General features: G+C 43.4%; 1 protein-coding gene across 3 annotated transcripts in view; it reads left to right on the top strand.

The window, feature by feature from the left end:
• The window catches only part of VPS53 (VPS53 subunit of GARP complex), a 147,926-nt gene that overhangs the window by 26,381 nt on the left and 103,452 nt on the right, over positions 1-18,093 (top strand). The gene's annotated exons all lie outside the window — the stretch shown is intronic.

The raw sequence follows: 18,093 nt of genomic DNA, 5'->3' as shown, positions 1-18,093 counted from the left end.
CTGCCGAGATCCATCCAAACAGAAGGCTTAGTGCTCCGCAAGCACCGTGCTTTCTGAACCCGTGCGTTTTACTTTGTTTTGTGTGAAATGCTCCCTCTCCTCTTTTTCTTCCAGTAACTTCATTTCAAAATCTACCTAAGACCCAGCTCAAACACTGCTTCCTCCATGAAATTTTCTGTTTAGCTCATCTGGATATACAGGAATTAGAGTTTTAGACCTAGAAGGGACTTGGAACTCATCTGGTCCACACTTCTCATGAGCAGGTTCATCTCGATACCCCTTAGCACATGTATATCCTTTCTGCCCACAGACTCCCAGGCCTGTGCGTGTACTCTCCTTTGACTTACTAGCGAACAAATCTTGCCCCCTCGACTAGTTTATAAGCTCCTTGAGGCAAGAACTAAATCCTCCCCATCCTTGTATTTCTCTCAACACATAGTTCACGTGCAGTAACGTTTTATTCAACGGTATTGAACATTTGGTCTATGTGAGACCATTTATTTATCGTAAATAAGCAAAAGCCCTTTACCGTGAAACATTTTGATCAGCGTGTGTCCCTATAAAGTTGTTTACAGCTTGATTTGTGTGTGCCCAGTCTCGAATGACTACTCTTTGAAATAATGACACACCTTTCTAGTGTGATTTCAACCTGCACTTCGAACGGCTCACTGAAATACTTAACGAGAGGGTCAGGTGTTTAAAATTCCAAGAATGTGAACCTAACGTGAAGGACGCATCAAGACTTTTTGTTGGGTCATGCCATGTAGAGGTGTATCTTGCAGTTAGTTATTTATGATCTGACCTGCGGTCACAAACTAGCAGTAGTGACAGGTCGGGCCCCAAATTAGACCGCCCGCGGGAATGTCAGCCTTCGCCACCTTCACGTGTTCATAGGTGACAGGTTGATGCAGCAGGGCCAGGTCCGGTTTCAGAGAGCAAGACCACATTTTCAAGAATGTTTAGATAGCATTTCAATCTGTGGTGGAATTTTGTGTTCGTCTCCTTAGAATCCAGACAGAGAGGAAGCCCAGAAGAAATAATTGCTTTTCCTGTCATCCCCTCCATCTATCTTTTCCAACAGTTTGTAATGCAAGCTCGAATAGAGACTTTTTTTTTTCCAGGGAGCTTTTGAGTCCCATTCTTGTCAGCCCCTGTGGGTAAAGCCTTGCTATCCAGCCCTGGCTGGCTGGTGGTTTGCTGAAGAGAGACTCCATTTGCCTGGCACAGACTTGGGAGAATTATGGATGTTCCAAAATACTGAGTTTTATAGGTCGAGAGGCCCAAGATTCCCCTCTTCCCTGGAACAGAGTAAAAGTTTGCTTTCAGAACTTGTTTCCTAAGCTTCTGAGGAACACTTGGGAGGAGAGCAGTATTACGGGCAGAAGGAAATTTTCATTTTATAACTTTCACCTTGATTGTGTCCAACCAGAACCAGGGTGCTTTTTAATCTGTAAATGAGAGGGAATGTTTATTTCCCATTCGTGGTGTCTTGAAAGATTTTTTTTTAGCAAACATTTTTGAAAAGCAGTGTTTCTAACTATAAAATTATTTTGGGGGAGGCAGTGATTTAGAAATTGAAGACACAGGAAGGCACTTCCTGTAGTTTTTTGAGAATTCGGAACCAGCTGCCCGGTTAGCATCCTGCTACACATTTTGGAGAACTTTGGATCGTTGACCACCTCCTACGTGGCAGACGAACTGGTTTAGTCTGTGACCTCTTCTAACCAGACTGTGATGCTCATACAGAGTTAATACAGCACGGAATTCTCCCCATTTTCTTCTGCTGAAATCATCAGGCCAAAGCTTTAATTAAATGCCCACATGTTTCAAACTTTGTGGATAAGATGAGTCAATTCCACTAATACAGGATCTGATATGCTACGAGCCTTACGCAGCTTCCCAAGAATTAAAACAGACAGCTTGGCTGAGGGGGGAAAAGAGGTGAATAGAGGAGTGGGTTAGAAAAAGAGAAAGCTGGCATGTGACATTTCGAGAGTGGCCAAACGTTGACCAGTTCCCAGTAAGTTCACTGAGAAGCACTGAGAGGGTCAGCCACTGGGCTTCTGTCTTCTTGAGTGGAGGAGCTTGGCTACAGTGTTACTGTTGCATCAGAGCAAGACTAAGGTTCGGGAGGGGAAGAAATTGTTATTGCCATCTCCAGCTCAGCTCACCAACATTCGGTTTTTAAGAAGCTTCAAGTATCTGCAGTACAACCTTCCTCCCAGTTCAGGAGTCCTTTCTGTGGCATCTCTGACATTTCAGTGTCCTTCTGCCTCTGCTTGGACACTCACAATGACGGACAACTCGCTCCTTTGTTGTTCCACAGGAGAGGCTCGGTCTTTTCCAGTATCCAACAGCTTTAATTGTAAGAAACTTCTTTCCTTCTTAGACTGAACTGAAATAGTAAAATAGACCTCATTGTGACTTCTCATTGCTGATTTCTGCCAGCTGGACCGGTGTGTAATCCCTTTTCCTTATTATAGTTTCTGAAATTTTAAATGGATATTATGTTCCTTTCTTACTGTTCCTTTTTCTAGGCTAACCATTCTTAGTTTCTTCAGCTTTACAATCTGATCCTTTATCATCCTGGTTACCTTACAGTTTGTCAGCATCATTTTTTTTTTTTTTTTTTGAGAGAGAGAGAGAGAGAGAATGAATCCTGTCAGCATGGAGCCCCACGTGAGACTCGAACTCACAAGCTGTGAGATCACAACCTGAGCTGAAGTCAGACGCTTAACCAACTGAGCCACCCAGGCACCCCTGTCAGCATCATTCTTAAAACATGGTTCCTGGCCAAGAGGACACATACTGTGTGGGCACACAGTGGGACAGTTTACCTCCTTGTTCTAAACTGGGGTTGTTAACAGGGGAACTGGGGGCTCAGGGACTGTCAACTTCCTGAAATTATTCATTTTTGTATGGATAGACTTATTTCTGAAGAACAGATTCATTGATTTTTCAAAATTCTCTTAAGGAGTCTGTGACTCTTCAAAAGTTGAGGACCACTGGTTTAGACCCTGTTCTCCCATTCATTCATTACCTTGGATTTTTGGGTGAAATTTTGGGCCATGTCATGTTGTTGGCTTCTACGGAGTTGGTGGTTGTCCGAAATCCCCAGGTCAGGAGTTTCAGACAGATGCTCACAGCGCTAGAAAAGTAACCTAAATGGCTTCAGCAGGCCACTGTGCATCCATGTGTATCCACCGGGCGAGTAAATGCCCTATCTAAAGGGGACAGCCACATCTCCGTTCTAACCAATTGTTGTCATGTCTGAATGCACACCTGGAGATGCCAGACCTATCAGGTTTTCAAGAGAAGCCGGAAATCCGGATTTTTGTGTGACTCTCCACATTTTTCAGTGTTGGCTTAGTGTTTTTCACAAATACTGCAAAGGCCAAACAAAACACATCTGCGCCAACAGTTCGCAACATCTGCCCCAGGGCTTTTTTCATATGAACTACTTTTCAACTTTCCTCTGTTTGTTTAAGAAATTCTTTTGAAATCAAGTGCTGAACTTTATGTTGTCCCCCCCATTTCATCTTGCTAGTTTTGCTTGATTGCCCCAGCCACTTGAGACCTTTTGGAATCTTGATGACTTCCTCTTTTTATCGTTAGCACATTTGCCAGACAAATTCTATGTCTTGGCTCACGTTGTAGACGAAAAGGTTGGACAGGATGGGTTCATAGCCACGTGGCATGCTATTAGACACTTTCTCTTCTCTTCCTTATCCTCATTTTGGTACAAAGTGCCAGGCCCAGAAAACAAAGAATTTCTTCCTGTCCTTGGTATCTGTCCAGGGCCATGTTTCTTAAATTTTCCATGTCTCCATTTTCCTCGGATAATGGGGGCTAATCATACTTGCCTTCTCTCTTTTCATGGAGACCTCGTATAGATTTATTAACTAAATCAGTAAAGCATGTTGCCTTCCAAGGAGGAACTGTTCTTTGCTTTTCATCCTCAAAATTAAGCTATCGTCTAATTCAGGCGTTAGAACAAAAATAGCTGTGCTCCCCAAGACCCTGAACTAGGTAGATGGCGGGAGTTTATAGCATAACATTGATCTTCATTTTGTGGGTTTATGAATTTATATTTGTCAGCTCTCTAGGGAGATGGTTTGAATTTGTCCCCTCAATCACTTCAAATTTATCCTCTCTTATCCTCTCGAGAGGAAAATGAAGCCCATTGATGGAAGAAAATAAATGGCATTAGTATTAAAGGGGCTATAAATAGTTTGAAAAGAAAGGGGAGGGGGCCACTGTTGCTTGCTTCCTCCTGCTGAAGCATACTAAATCTAAAGCAATTGAGCTTTTTTTCTTTTTAAAAATTTTTAATGTTTATTTATTTTTGGAGAGAGACAGAGCATGAGCAGGGGAGGGACAGAGAGAGAGGGAGACACAGAATCAGAAGCAGGCTCCAGGCTCTGAGCTGTCAGCACAGAGTCCGACATGGGGCTTGAAACCACGAACCCTAGATCATGACCTAAGCCGAAGTCGGACACTCAACTGGCTGAGCCACCCAGGCGCCCCAGCAATTGAGCTTTTAAAAATTTTTTTTTTTTTTTTGAACGTTTATTTATTTTTGGGACAGAGAGAGACAGAGCATGAACGGGGGAGGGGCAGAGAGAGAGGGAGACACAGAATCGGAAACAGGCTCCAGGCTCTGAGCCATCAGCCCAGAGCCCGACGCGGGGCTCGAACTCACGGACCGCGAGATCGTGACCTGGCTGAAGTCGGACGCTTAACCGACTGCGCCACCCAGGCGCCCCAGCAATTGAGCTTTTAAAGCATATGCTCGAATTTATCCATTAGTGACTGAGAATGGTTAGGCATTTTTTTTTTTTTTCAGTTTTTTTGGAATGCCATTTTCAAAATGTCTACAGACAACACTAAACTTCAGAAATTGCTGAGACCTGAGAAGGACCTGGGAGTGCCGGAAGCCCTGTGACCACCCACTGGGGCAGTGGAGTCAGGTTGTGAGGGTTCTTGGGGCTTTGCGCCTCTCAGGCAGCCTTCCGTAGGCGAGTGGTGCCTCTGGTTTTGATCGAGGCTCTCCACCGTTCTCCAGGCAGCATTTCTTACATCTGGTGCAAAGGTTGGCTTGCCTTTATTTGACAAGTCGAATCTGAATAAGTGTTCAGTTTTGCCTACTTGTCAAGCACTGCTGACTGTAGTTGAGGCAAGGACTTGTAGTGACAGTTCAGTCTGATCACCATGCCTCAACCCTTTTATGGCACGTGAGCCTTACCAGCACTTTTCGGCAGAGTGATTTGTTTGCTGCATATTGGAACCCTGGCCACTTGCCTTCTATGATCTCTGATTTTAAGACAAGCTGTAAGGAAGTCAAATAGCTGTCCTCGCTCTCCTCTGTGGAGAGTGAAGAACTAAAAAAGGGCGCATTTTATTTGAATTCACTAAGGATTGGGGTAATTGGACACTGTCACTGATATAACATTGAATGGCATCCTGGTCAAATGAAAACACCTGAGCTTTGAATTTAAATTTTGGCTCCGCCCCTGGGTGTGACCTTGGACAAGTTTCTTAACTTCTCTGAGCGGAGGGTTCTTGTCTGTGGTATAGAGACAGTGATAACTGCTTCAGGGTGGCAGGGCTCTGTGGTGCTCAGCAAATGGCCGAGATGGTGCTGCTGCTGATGATATGACGTAACCCCCTGGAATATCCCAATTCCGTGCATCCAGGCATTTGTCAAGTTCCTGTGACTTTTCCATTACCTCCACTCCTTTTCATTCCTAAAGCCCTGCTTCAGAGCCACTTCAAAGGCTCTGCAAGCCTCCCTACTGTCCCTCGGTGAGCTGTTGTCTGTGAGTGAAAATTGCAGCACAGCTTACCTGTGGCCCAGAATACCTGCTGTTCCATCGGGGGTGGTGAAAGGCTCTGTTCTCTTGTCCTGGCCTTACGACCTGCATCGGACTTTTGCCAGGGCTGCCCCTCCCCCAGGGGTTTCAGGCTCTTGAGAGGTGTGTTCGAGCAGTGGTTCTCAGGGCCTCACGCCCTTCCTGCGGTGCCTGCTCAGAGTCCACGACTCTGCTCCAGGAGGAGGCTCTCTCCGGTTTCCCACTCTGCAGCTTTTCTCACGAGCACGCAGCCAAATCTCCAGAAAGAGCCGCAGAGCGGGTGCGAACCGTTCTGTGCAGGCAGCTCCCAGAGGTTCTGTACTGTCGCGCTAGCCCTGCACTTGGCCGTCAGTCATTTGTTAGAAATTTTAGCGGATTCCTTCCCGTCTGCTTGAACAGCTCGGCCACGTGTGAGATGGTCCTTGCTTGTCCCGAGCTCTCTGATGGATTCAAGGAAAGTTGTGATTTTTTTGGTTTGTGTATTTTTTTCTCACCGTTAACATAAGAGCAAAGCTCTCTCTGGCTTTCTGCATCCCAGGCGAGAGCCCAGCTGACCAATGGCTTTCAAAGTGGCCTGGTATGATAAGTTCATTAATAAGGTTTTAGATTCTACATTGCAACTAATCTTTAAGAATCTACCGCTTTTTGAGTTTTGATGTACTTTCAAGGAGGATTATCAACAAGCCCAGGGAAAAGGTGTTAAAATATTTCCTTCTTTTCTTTTCAGTTTTTTTTTTTTTTTTGCCTTCTATTCAGATTTTATTTATTTATTTTTTATTTTTTTAAATTTACATCCAAATTAGTTAGTATATAGTGAAGCAATGATTTCAGTAGATTCCTTAATGCCCCTTTCCCATTTAGCCCATCCCCCCTCCCACACTCCCTCCAGCAACCCTCAGTTTGTTCTCCATATTTAAGAGTCTCTTATGCTTTGTCCCCCTCCCTATTTTTATATTATTTTTGTTTCCCTTCCCTTATGTTCATCTGTTTTGTCTCTTAGAGTCCTCATATGAGTGAAGTCATAGGATTTTTATCTTCCTCTGACTAATTTCACTTAGCATAATACCCTCCAATTCCATCCACATAGTTGCAAATGGCAAGATTTCATTCTTTTTGATTGTCGAGTAACAACTCCATTGTATATATATACCACTTTTTCTTTATCCATCCATCCATCGACAGACTTTTGGGCTCTTTCCGTACTTTGCCTATTGTTGATAGCGCTGCTATAAACATGGGGGGGGGGGCATGTGTCCCTTTGAAACAGCACACCTCTATCCCTTGGATAAATGCCTAGTAGTGCAATTGTTGGGTCGTAGGGTAGTTCTATTTTTAGTTTTTTGAGGAACCTCCATACTGTTTTCCAGAGTGGCTGCACCAGCTTGCATTCCCATTTTTAAAATTTTTTTATTGTTTATTTATTTTTGAGAGAGAGAGAGAGTGTGTGAGCTGGGGAAGGGGCAGAGAGAGGGAGATGTAGAATCTGAAGCAGGCTCCAGGCTCCGAGCTGTCAGCACAGAACCCGACATGGGGCTGGAGCTCACGCAAGCCGCAAGATCATGACCTGAGCCAAAGTCGGACGCTTAACCAACTGAGCCACCCAGGCGCCCCACTTTTCTCTTTAAAAAAATTTTTTACTGTTTATTTATTGTTGAGGGAGACAGAGTGTGAGCGGGCAAGGGGCAGAGGGAAAGGGAGACACAGAATCCAAAAAAAGTTCCAAGCTCTGAGCAGAGCCCACCTCGGGGCTCAAACCCACGAACTGCAAGATCATGACCTGACGCTTAACCGACTGAGCCACCCAGGTGCCCCAAAATATTTCTGTCTTTTCTAACTACTTATCTGTGTGAAGCCGCATTTTCATCATATTTTTCAACCACACAACATATCACAGCAAAGTCAATACAGAGGCCTACTGTAAGTCCAGCTGGTCTCTCTTAAAGTAGATGCTGAAGATATTCACAAAGGCACAGAAATGGTGCCATTTTTGTGAAATTTGTTTTGTTTAGGGGAAATGCAGTTATTTTTCATAAAGACATGTTACTTATGTTAACATATAATGAGCTTATTGTTATTTTTTTTTAAGAATTTTTTTTTAATGTTGGGCACCTGGGTGGCTCAGTCAGTTGAGTGACTGTTGATTTCTGCTCAGGTCATGATCTCACAGTTTGTGAGTTCGAGCCTCGCATTGGGCTCTGAGCTGACAGCATGGAGGCTCACTCAGTAAATATTGAGTGCCTTCTTTATGTTGGGCACTATTCTAGGCATTGAGGATAATGCAATGAACAATGCAGAGAGACCCTAAGTGTGACATTTTTTCACTTCCAGAATCTGTGACTGTTAAGGAGTTATTCTTGTGACCTTGGCTCACTAAGCATGTTTGCCAGAAAATTGAAACTGAATTTTATTAAATGCCTTTTCAGCATCTACTGATATAATCACATGGCTTTTCCATCTAATTGATTAGCTTAGTTTGGGGTTTTATTTTTTTAACATTTAATCCTACCTGCTGAGTCATTGTGTTGTTGTCCTTCTAATGTGTTGTTAAATTCTGGCATTTGCATCTGGGATTTTCATTCATGTTCAAAAACTTCAGTCCTCTTTATGACTGAATAATATTCCACTGTACGCATGTACCACATTTTTGTGTATCTGTTCCTCTGTTCCTGGACACTTGGATTGTCTCCACCTTTTGGGTGTTGTGAACAAGGCTGTAATGAGTACTGACACACAAATATCTGTTTGAGTCCCTCCTTTCAATTCCTTTTAGTATGTACCTAGGCATTGAATTGCTGGATCATATGGTAATTTTTAATCATTTCCGTGTACTTAATCTCTTTGGAAACATTTTTTTTTCCACATTGTTCTGAACTTTAATAGATTTATTTTTCCACTAGACAAGCGTACATTCGTATTTTATCTTCATTTAATCCATACAGACTGTGTTTCAGATTAGCTGTAGAGTCATAAGCTTTTGTGTTCAGGACCTAATAATGGTGATGCTGTCCCCTCCAAAAAAGAAAACTACCACGATTATTTCCTTTAGCTAAGAAGTCCAGCAGTTGGACTCTTTCCTCCCTGACCTTAGAAACACATCAAGTCCCACTTGTGTGCAGCATGACTATTGAAAATGGTTTTAGGAAAATAGTGTGCCAAGAAGGAACACTGAAGTTTATTATTCTTCCGAGCCATCCCCATATAAATTGGCACTCTTCAGGAGCCAAGAAAGAAGGTCAAGCATAACTTTTGCCATCTGCTTGTTTCCATGTTAAAGGCAGTCACAAGTTTAAACTAGAGTCTCTACATCTAAAGAGGAAAATGCCATTCATCACTACTGTAACTGCTCTGGCTATTACCCAGGTTACTCTTGCTTTTGACTGCTAGTAGTTAGTGACTTGGGAAGGAAAATTCCATCCTTAGTTTGAGGTTGCACGTTAGAAAAATTGCTGACAGGGCAAAGCTTTCTGGGTTTCAGATCCTTGACACAATAAGTCATTCAAATATGTTTAAACAATGGATGGAAATTTGAAACTCTGTCTTCATGTAAGAACTTGACCTCCTTTTTGCTCTTCCTTTTTTCACCCATGGAAATACAGGATTTAGAACAGCGGGAGTTCAGTGCTGTGGTTGTTCTGTCATCATTTCCATTTATAAATCCCAGTGAGTCTGTAATATAGCTATAAAATGTCTTGTGCTGTAGTTTGGGCTCTGAGGTCTTCTCTAGAAGAAGATTAATTTTGTAAAATTAAAGATAATGCTTTTTTTAGTCTGTTTTGGTTTGGTGTTCTATAGTCTTCTAGATTAAAGCTCTGAAACGTAAGAAACTATCGTCCTCCATACAGTGTTGGGTCACATGCCAGGATCTTTGATTTTTGTTTCCATGTTATATTGTAAACTCTGAACAGATGCTGTGTTGGTCTCTAAGTGTTGCACGTGATACCTGGAGTATGGATGTTAGCCAAAATATATTAGTGCTACTTTCATAATGGCCTCCAAGCATAAGGGGGACATTTCTTGGGAGATGTACTTACTGACAGGTAAATTTGATGACCCAAATACTGTCTTTCATAAAGAAAAGAGGTGAACTGAGGGGTCTTTATCCCATCTCAGACCGAATTACTCACCTTTGTCCCCTTGTCATACCTCTGAACTTTTCTTGTTCTCGGTCACATAAGAACAGTAGGGACGGGTAGCCAACGCCTACTCATATGGTAATATCATTTATGTAGGCCAAATGCTACACTCTTTTTTTTCATTGAATACTTGGAGATTCTGATCTTTGGAGATTTCTGGTGACTGGATGAGCATCTTGTGGTCAGGTTCCAATATATCTGTCAGCTCTGGAGTTACCCAGACCTCTAGAATTAAGAATGTATTGTTGTAGGAGAAATGTGTCTTTCTTGATTGATTCACTATAAGCAGAGACATGTTAGAGTTGCTTTGACAGAAGGTACATTTTGAGTCATTTGTCTTGATCTATAATGTTGATGTTTTATTACAATCTAAGCATGTTTGTCTTACATTCTACAAAATATTTGTTGCAATATTTCCAAATTACTTGATGTAATATAAAATGGGTATAATTCTCTCCATTTTACAGGTGAAGAGGCAGGCTCAGATAGGTTCTGTGACTTGCCCCAAATCACAGTCAGTGAATCCCAGGTCCAGATTTTCTGCTTCCCAGTATGCTGTGTACTTGTCCATCCCAAATTCTCTTTTGAAATAGTGACAGGTTTTTTTCTTTTTGAGAGAAAGAGAGGGTGCAAGTGAACCAGGGGCAGAGAGAGAGAGAGAGAGAGAGAGCATCCGAGGAGGGAGGGAGAGAGAGAGAGTGAGAAGCAGGTCTCACCCAAAGTGGGACTCCTGTTCACCCACAACAGGGCACGAGCTCACCCAATGTGGGACTCAAACTCATGAACTGTGAGGTCATGACCTGAGCCAAAGTCAGATGCTTAATGGCTAAGCCACCCATGTGCCCAACAATGACAAACTTTAAAAGTGGATTTGAGAATCACTGTTCAGAACCTGAAAAGTTAAGTGGTTCCCAAGGGAATCCTAGCAATGACAGTGACCCATGGCCTTGTTAACCAGCTAGGTCCCTCGCAATGACAGTGACCATGGCCTTGTTAACCAGCTAGGTCCCTCGCAATGACAGTGACCATGGCCTTCTTAACCAGCTAGGTCCCTCACAATGACAGTGACCATGGCCTTCTTAACCAGCTAGGTCCCTCGCAATGACAGTGACCATGGCCTTCTTAACCAGCTAGGCCCTTCACAGCATGATGAGGAGGCTAGGCAGAGAGAAGTGCTCAAGGCTGAAAGGAGAGAGCTGAGTGATCTGTGCACACTGGTAGTACTGGAGAGAGGCAAGAGAGATGGGAGGAGATCATTCAGTTGGAACCCCAAGGGGGTCCATGGCCTAAAGGGCTTTTGGTACAGAAGGGATCTCCAAAAGTCAGCTGAAGGAACGTCCAGTTGTGAGCACAAAAGGTCGTTTTCTTCTGAATGAAGACTTGTGACATAGATGGGACTTTCTAAGTGACTAACAAGTAATAGTAAAATATGGGGGATTAGAACTTAACATGGCAACTGGGAAGTCCCAGCTGTTTGTGGGAAACAGTCCTTTGTTAAGCTGGGACAAATTGTTCCTTTAAGTGTGCCCCATTTCCTAAAATATTGAATTTCTCTACCTTTTATTCAGCTGAGACGTTTGTTTAAACACTTCCTTGGCGTTGCCATTTGGAGTTTTTGCTTTCAATGTGCTTGTCCCCCAGGGTTACGTTTCCTCAAAGGGAGCTGAGCTCGAATGCATTCACCACTCCCAGCTATTTCGGGGCTAACATATTTTAAGTTATGGGTGATAACAGATACAAGCAGAACTTTCAAAAGTGAATGTTTAGTCTTGTTTGGGCACTGCTGGATTTGTGTCCTGGTCTTGCCTTGTGATTTTAACTTCTGGCTTGTCTCCTAAAAACAATAAGAAAGATCTCTTTGGTTCATGTTTTCAGTGGCTGTGGTTTGCAGAAATCATAAATAAAAGTGACTTAGGTGGAACGGAGCATTTTAACAAATAAGGTGCGAATTACTCCTTTTGCCCTTTACATTCTTTTGGTTCACAAACTTGGAAAAAAATCTGTGCTTTAAATAAAACCCCTTTATACTCAAGATTTCTGAATGAGCAGTGAAGGAATTGGTGTTAACGCCAGTGATTCTCATCTGATGGGTGCCCATCCAGCCTTTGACCATGACTGCCAGACCTAGAAGATATGTGGTGTGTTCCAGGGTACAGAGAAGCTGTACACGTGCGCCCATCCATAGCCATGAGATTCCCGTAGCCTCTGCTGCTGTTTGGCACCATTATTGGGAATGGGCTGCATTGTTATTATTGCTGAGGCTTCTTAAAGCACCTCTCCTCCAGCTGAGGATGCCCTGTTTCCATAGCAACAGCTCTTCATGATGCCAGGGTGGTCAGCAGTATCAAAACTAGGGACGTGCCATAAATAAAGGCTACTTATCTACCTTCAGTAGATGCCCCTTGCTTTCCAAATGATTCTGGCATTCTTTCCTCATACCTCTTTGTATCATTCTCACCTTACAGTTATTTCTATTTCTTACATGTATTCCTTACAAGCTCTTTATTTTTATTTATTTATTTATTTATTTATTTATTTATTTATTTTTATTTTTAATAATTTATATCCAAATTAGTTAGCATATAGTGCAACAATGATTTCAGGAGTAGATTCCTTAATGCCCCTTCCCCATTTAGCCCATCCCCCCTCCCACACTCCCTCCAGTAACTCTCTGTTCTCCATATTTATGAGTCTCTTATGCTTTGTCTCCCTCCCTGTTTTTATATTATTTTTGTTTCCCTTCCCTTATGTTCATCTGTTTTGTCTCTTAAAGTCCTCATATGAGTGAAGTCATATGATATTTGTCTTTCTCTGGCTGACTAGTTTCACTTAGCATAATACCCTCCAGTTCCATCCACGTAGTTGGAAATGTCAAGATTTCATTCTTTCTGATTGCCAAGCAATACTCCACTGTATATATATATACACCACATCTCCTTTATCCATTTATCCATCGATGGACATTTGGGCTCTTTCCATACTTTGGCTATTGTTGATGGTGCTGCTATAAACACTGGGGTGCCTGTGTCCCTTCGAAACAGCACACCTATATCCCTTGGATAAATACCTCGTAGTACAATTGCTGGGTCGTAGGGTAGTTCTATTTTTAGTTTTTTGAGGAACCTTCATATTATTTTCCAGAGTGGCTGCACCAGCTTGCATTCCCACCTTACAAGTTCTTTAAAGACATGTTCCCATTTAGTGATCTTTTCTTCTCAGCATCTATCATAGTACATATAATCTTACTTTTTATTGAAGGAGTGAATAACAGATTGAAACTTTTTTTTCTGGAGAATGTTTCATTTTCAACATGGTTCAAAGGAACAGTTTCCCTGATTCTGCATATGCCTGCAGATGTTGAACTTAACCAGCTTACTTACAAACTCCAAAGGATGGGTTAACAACCTTTGGCTACTGAAGTGATAGTCACATTTGAAATATTGTACTCTTCATCTGGGGGATCTGGGAATGATATTAATAGTGGCCTTTTAATGAGCCCCTTTTATGAGCTGAGTCCCCCGTCAGGGTTCTCTCTGGTGCAGAAGACAAAATCCCAGTTCAAGCTGGCGTAGGCCAACAGGAGGATTATTTGAAAGGCGCTTGTGTCTTGTTTTGAAGAAGTTGAAGTCAGACCATGGAATAGCAGTGTCGCAGCTCACCTTGTCAGACCAAACAGTTGAAGCCCGGATCGGAATAATGCACCCAATTTTTCTGTATCTGTCTCTCTGCCTGTGTTTACTTTATCATCACTACCTGGAGACTAGCCTCTTCCCCTTTCTGGGGAACCTCGCTGCTCTCTAACTCAGCTTCTCATTTGGGGCTCCCGCCAGGCAGAGATGAACTCTCTTTGCCAATTTGTTCTGGAAAGTCACAAGAAAACTATCTGGCTCAGCTTGGACCAGGCCTGCTTCTGAGACAGCCGACTCTAAAAGAACACAACGAGAGGAAGATTCCCAGGAGGAACGAACTGGGTAAACAGTTTCAAAGGTGTTCATAATAAGCCCTGCATTCCTTCCTAGCAGAAAGGCTTTGAGGTAGGAGCTCCTGTTCTAGAAATGATGAGCCTGTGCCTCCTGGAGGTAAAGTGGCTTGTTAGAGATCACACAGTAAGCTGCAAGGGCAACACTCAAGTCCCAGTTTGCTTGTTCGAAAACCCTTGCCTTTTGCCAATACATTGCGTTGCTTTTCCGAACAGTAGGAAAGGAAACGGCAGACAAGTGTGGAATTGGACAACAGAAATGATAGCAGAGTGGTGGGAAAATACAATCTTCTTCCCAGGAACCTTGAATGTTAGCATCTTACTTTTTCAAGGAACATAAAGCCCTACTAGTTCTTCTGAAAACGAGCAACGTTTTCTTCCTTCCGGCAGTGGTGACAAATGGGATCTTCGTTCCAAATCTCTTAAAGGCTGCCTGTGAACCCACAGGATAAAGGCAATATAATTCTCTTATAACAGAGCAAACTGCAAAATTACATGCATCCACGCGCCAAACGGGATATTAATTTCTCAAGGCATTTCCATTGGATCAAATCTCCTCTGTCTATACAGGTAGCGCGTGACAGTTCTGGACAAAAAATTAAAAAGATGAAAGAAAAAAGCAGTGGAGTCTGTGGTGCCAGGTCCCATGCTGCTTATCTTCTGTGCACATGACCCGGCGTGGGTTTGGTAGCCTGTTCAGAGTCTACTTTAGGAGGCAAGGAAAATTAAGAATAACGGGTACAGGGAATGGTGCACAGAGATAGCCTGATTGGTTCTGCTCAGTCTTCAGAGCTAGCCCGATGGGTTGCTTTGCATCTCCTAGCTGTAGAATTAGGGTTTCCAAAGAGGACCGCTGTAGTAACTGCTGCTTAGTAATACCCTCGAATGCAGGCTGTAGCCACGCTTTCGATCTCAGTTTAGAAATTCCGGTAAGGGCGCCTGGGTAGCTCAGTCAGTTAAGCGTCCGACTTCATCTCAGGTCATGATCTCGTGGTTTGTGGGTTCGAGCCCCGCATCAGGCTCTGTGCTGACAGCTCAGAGCCTGGAGTCTTTCAGTTTCTGTGTCTCCCTCTCTCTGCCCCTCCCTTGCTCGTGCTCTGTCTTTCTGTGTCTCTCAACAATAAATAAATGTAAAAAGAAAGAAAGAAAGAGAAGAAAAGAAAGAAATTCCGGCAAGGGTAGATTGAAAGCAGACATGTTTGGGTGATTAGTTCTGTTTTTAATCTACATACAGCTTGGAATGGGAAAGTAGCCACATTTTATTTTAAAGAGAGTCTAGGGACAGTGCCAGAATCTATCTCTCTGCACATTTTCTGATCAGCCAGGTAGTAAAAATATTTTAGTGTTACTTAAAAATAAAATCCTGATGATTCTTCCAAATTACAAAATGCTCTTCCTGTGTAATTGATTACTAGAGATTAGATATCAAACAGTAGGGTGTGTGTTGAGAGTGGACTTGCTTAATGGAAGAGGCTTCAGAAGAACCCTGTTCACTCTGGAAAATGAATTGTATTAAATTTCCTCGACTTCAGTACATTGTTATAACGAGCAGAAGTATTCCAGCCTGGGGGAAAAAAAAATCTGGCAAACAGTTTATCTTTCTTTCAGACTCTGAAATATAAGATTGTGTGAGTCTTACTTGTTTGCTGGAAGAAAAACGTGGTACCTTCAGCAGAGACCGTTCTGGTAGGATGCCAGATTAAGAATAAAAGAGAACTATGGATAGAGACTCTTTCTCTGAGAAGGGATCGTGCATGCTTCTTCAGACCCTACTTTAAGTATAGAACCCAGTCCATTTTGCCTTTTTACCTGAAAGTCTCTGTCTTAGCATATTTGGCTGGAAGATGGTGCTTCTAATCCCGTTAGAGCATCACTAGGTATGGCATGACCAACAATATCACAGAATTCTGTGTGGGCTGTGCCCTCAACTGTCAGTCCTTTCTGGTGGGCAGTTGCCTTTCAGGCAGTGCTTTTTTACACCATGAGCTGACATTTTTTAGAAGGCTGCAAAGGGTTTAGAATTTACTGACCCCTTGCAGTATCCTGGGCATGAGACTCCTTATTAGCCAAATAGATAACATTTACAGAAAGTGTGACGGTGTGTTCTTGAACCACTGCCGGTAGATGTGCCCGAAGTTGGGGAAAGGCGAGGGTGTCGGTCAGCACACCCCACTCAGAGTGGTGGTCTCGGCACTGCTACCCTTCTGACGAGTGCCCCACAACAGTTTGGATCGGTTGGCAAGTATCTGTCAAGTTCCACCTGTGCTCTAGCTCTGGTTAGATGCTGCAGGTGATGTGACCATATGATCAGTCACCAGAGTCACTTTGCAGCGTGAGCTCTTAATAATTATACTGAGACAGTCGTCATAAACTGGGCCTGCCCCTCTGGCAACCAGAATGGGTGATTGCCTGAACTATAGGGGATATAAGAATGCCATGCGTGTCATCGGTCTGTACTCTGGAGGACGCTTCTAGTCTTGTTTAGAACTCGTACACGAAACAATCCAAGAACATTATAAAAAGGTCCTTCTCTTCTGTAATTGTCCCATTACTGCCCCCCAGCCTCCCAGATCAGTTTCTCCTTTTCTGTTGAGTCGTTCCCACACTAGCCCTGTGCAAGCACCTCTCATCTTCAGATCTTCCTCCCTTCACTCCATCAGTTGACCCATTTTTCTTGTCTTCTCATAGCAAACACTTTTTGAAAAAACACTCTACACCAGGGGTCAACAGACTAGTTTCCTGCTAAGGACCAGATAGTAAATACTTTAGACTTTACCAGCCATGTGGTCTCTTACAACTCCTCGTCTCTGCTGTTGTGTGATGAGGGTAGCCATACATGATACCTAAACGAATGGGACTGATGTGTTCCAAACATTATTTATAAAAACAGGTGGCACACTTCCTCACGTCGTCACTGTCCACTTCCATCCCCGCGACTCCACTGAAACTGTTCTGGGCGAGGTCATCAGCGACTTCCTTATTGTCAAATTCAGTGGCAATTCTCCATCCTAATTTACATACAATTTCAACAAAATAAGACACAATCTCTCTTTTCCTCCTCCTTCCAACACTCGTTTGGCTCCTGTGACACCACCGTCCCTCATTTTCTCTCATGTCACTGGTAAAACAGAGAATCCGCATCTTTTTCTCCCTTTTTCTTTTCTTCTAGACTGCTGACCATTGGAGTGCCCAAGGACTCAGCCTGGGCCATTTTCTCTTTGCTGTCTTTTCTCTCTTCCTGGGTGAGTTCTATGTCTATAGACTTAACCATCGCCTATAAGCCGATAACTTCTAAATTTGAATCTCCAGTCTGCTCCTGTCTTTCAAGCTCCAGACACAGATGTCCAGCTTGAGATGTCTTGGAGTCCCCACTGGACATCCAGTGGGCTGTGCACCCCTAGCATATTGAAATGGAACTCTTGATTTCTGATCCCACCACCACCATACACACCTGCCTGTCAAACCTGTTCCTTCTCCTGTCTTCCCTCCTTAGTTAAGGGACACATTCACTGGCTTTTTGAACCAAGACCAAAGAGTAATCCTTGATTCTTTCCTTTCTCTCATTATCCATATCCAGTCCATCAGTGAGTCCCGTGGGTCATATCTTCCTACAAATCCCAGTCACTCGCACCTCTTCCCCTCACCGTTGGCCACCTGCTCTAGACCTGCACCGTTTTTCACCTAGAGCACGGCAGCCCTTCCCAGCGGTCTTTTCTTTCATTCCTGCCTCTGGATGGCCCCTGCCTCCCCTGCCATGTAGCAGCCAGGGCCGTGTTTTACATATGTAAGCCATTTGCCAGTCCCTTGTTTAAAGCCCTTCAGTGGCTTCTCATTGCACTTTGAACAAAATCCCGTGGTTTTACCAGGCCTTTGGGGCCCTCCAGGCTCTGGTGCCTACCTGCTTCTCCAAATTATCAGCACTTCCCACTCCGATTCTACCGTGCCATCCACTGCCTTCCTTTGTGGTCCTTCAAAATGCCAAGGTCTTTTTCTGCATCAGGATCTTTTATTTGCTGTTCTCTCTACTTGGAATTCTCTTACTCCAGATCTAAAAATGTTGACTCTGCCTCATCCTGCAGGTCCCAGTTCATATGCTGTTTCTCAGGAAACCTTCTGTGACCACCCTGCT

The sequence above is a fragment of the Leopardus geoffroyi genome, chromosome E1 (assembly GCF_018350155.1).
Source record: "Leopardus geoffroyi isolate Oge1 chromosome E1, O.geoffroyi_Oge1_pat1.0, whole genome shotgun sequence".
Taxonomy (NCBI): Eukaryota; Metazoa; Chordata; class Mammalia; order Carnivora; family Felidae; genus Leopardus; species Leopardus geoffroyi.
The sequence above is the reverse complement of the archived record's forward strand: the minus strand, read 5'-3'. Positions and strand labels throughout refer to the sequence as shown.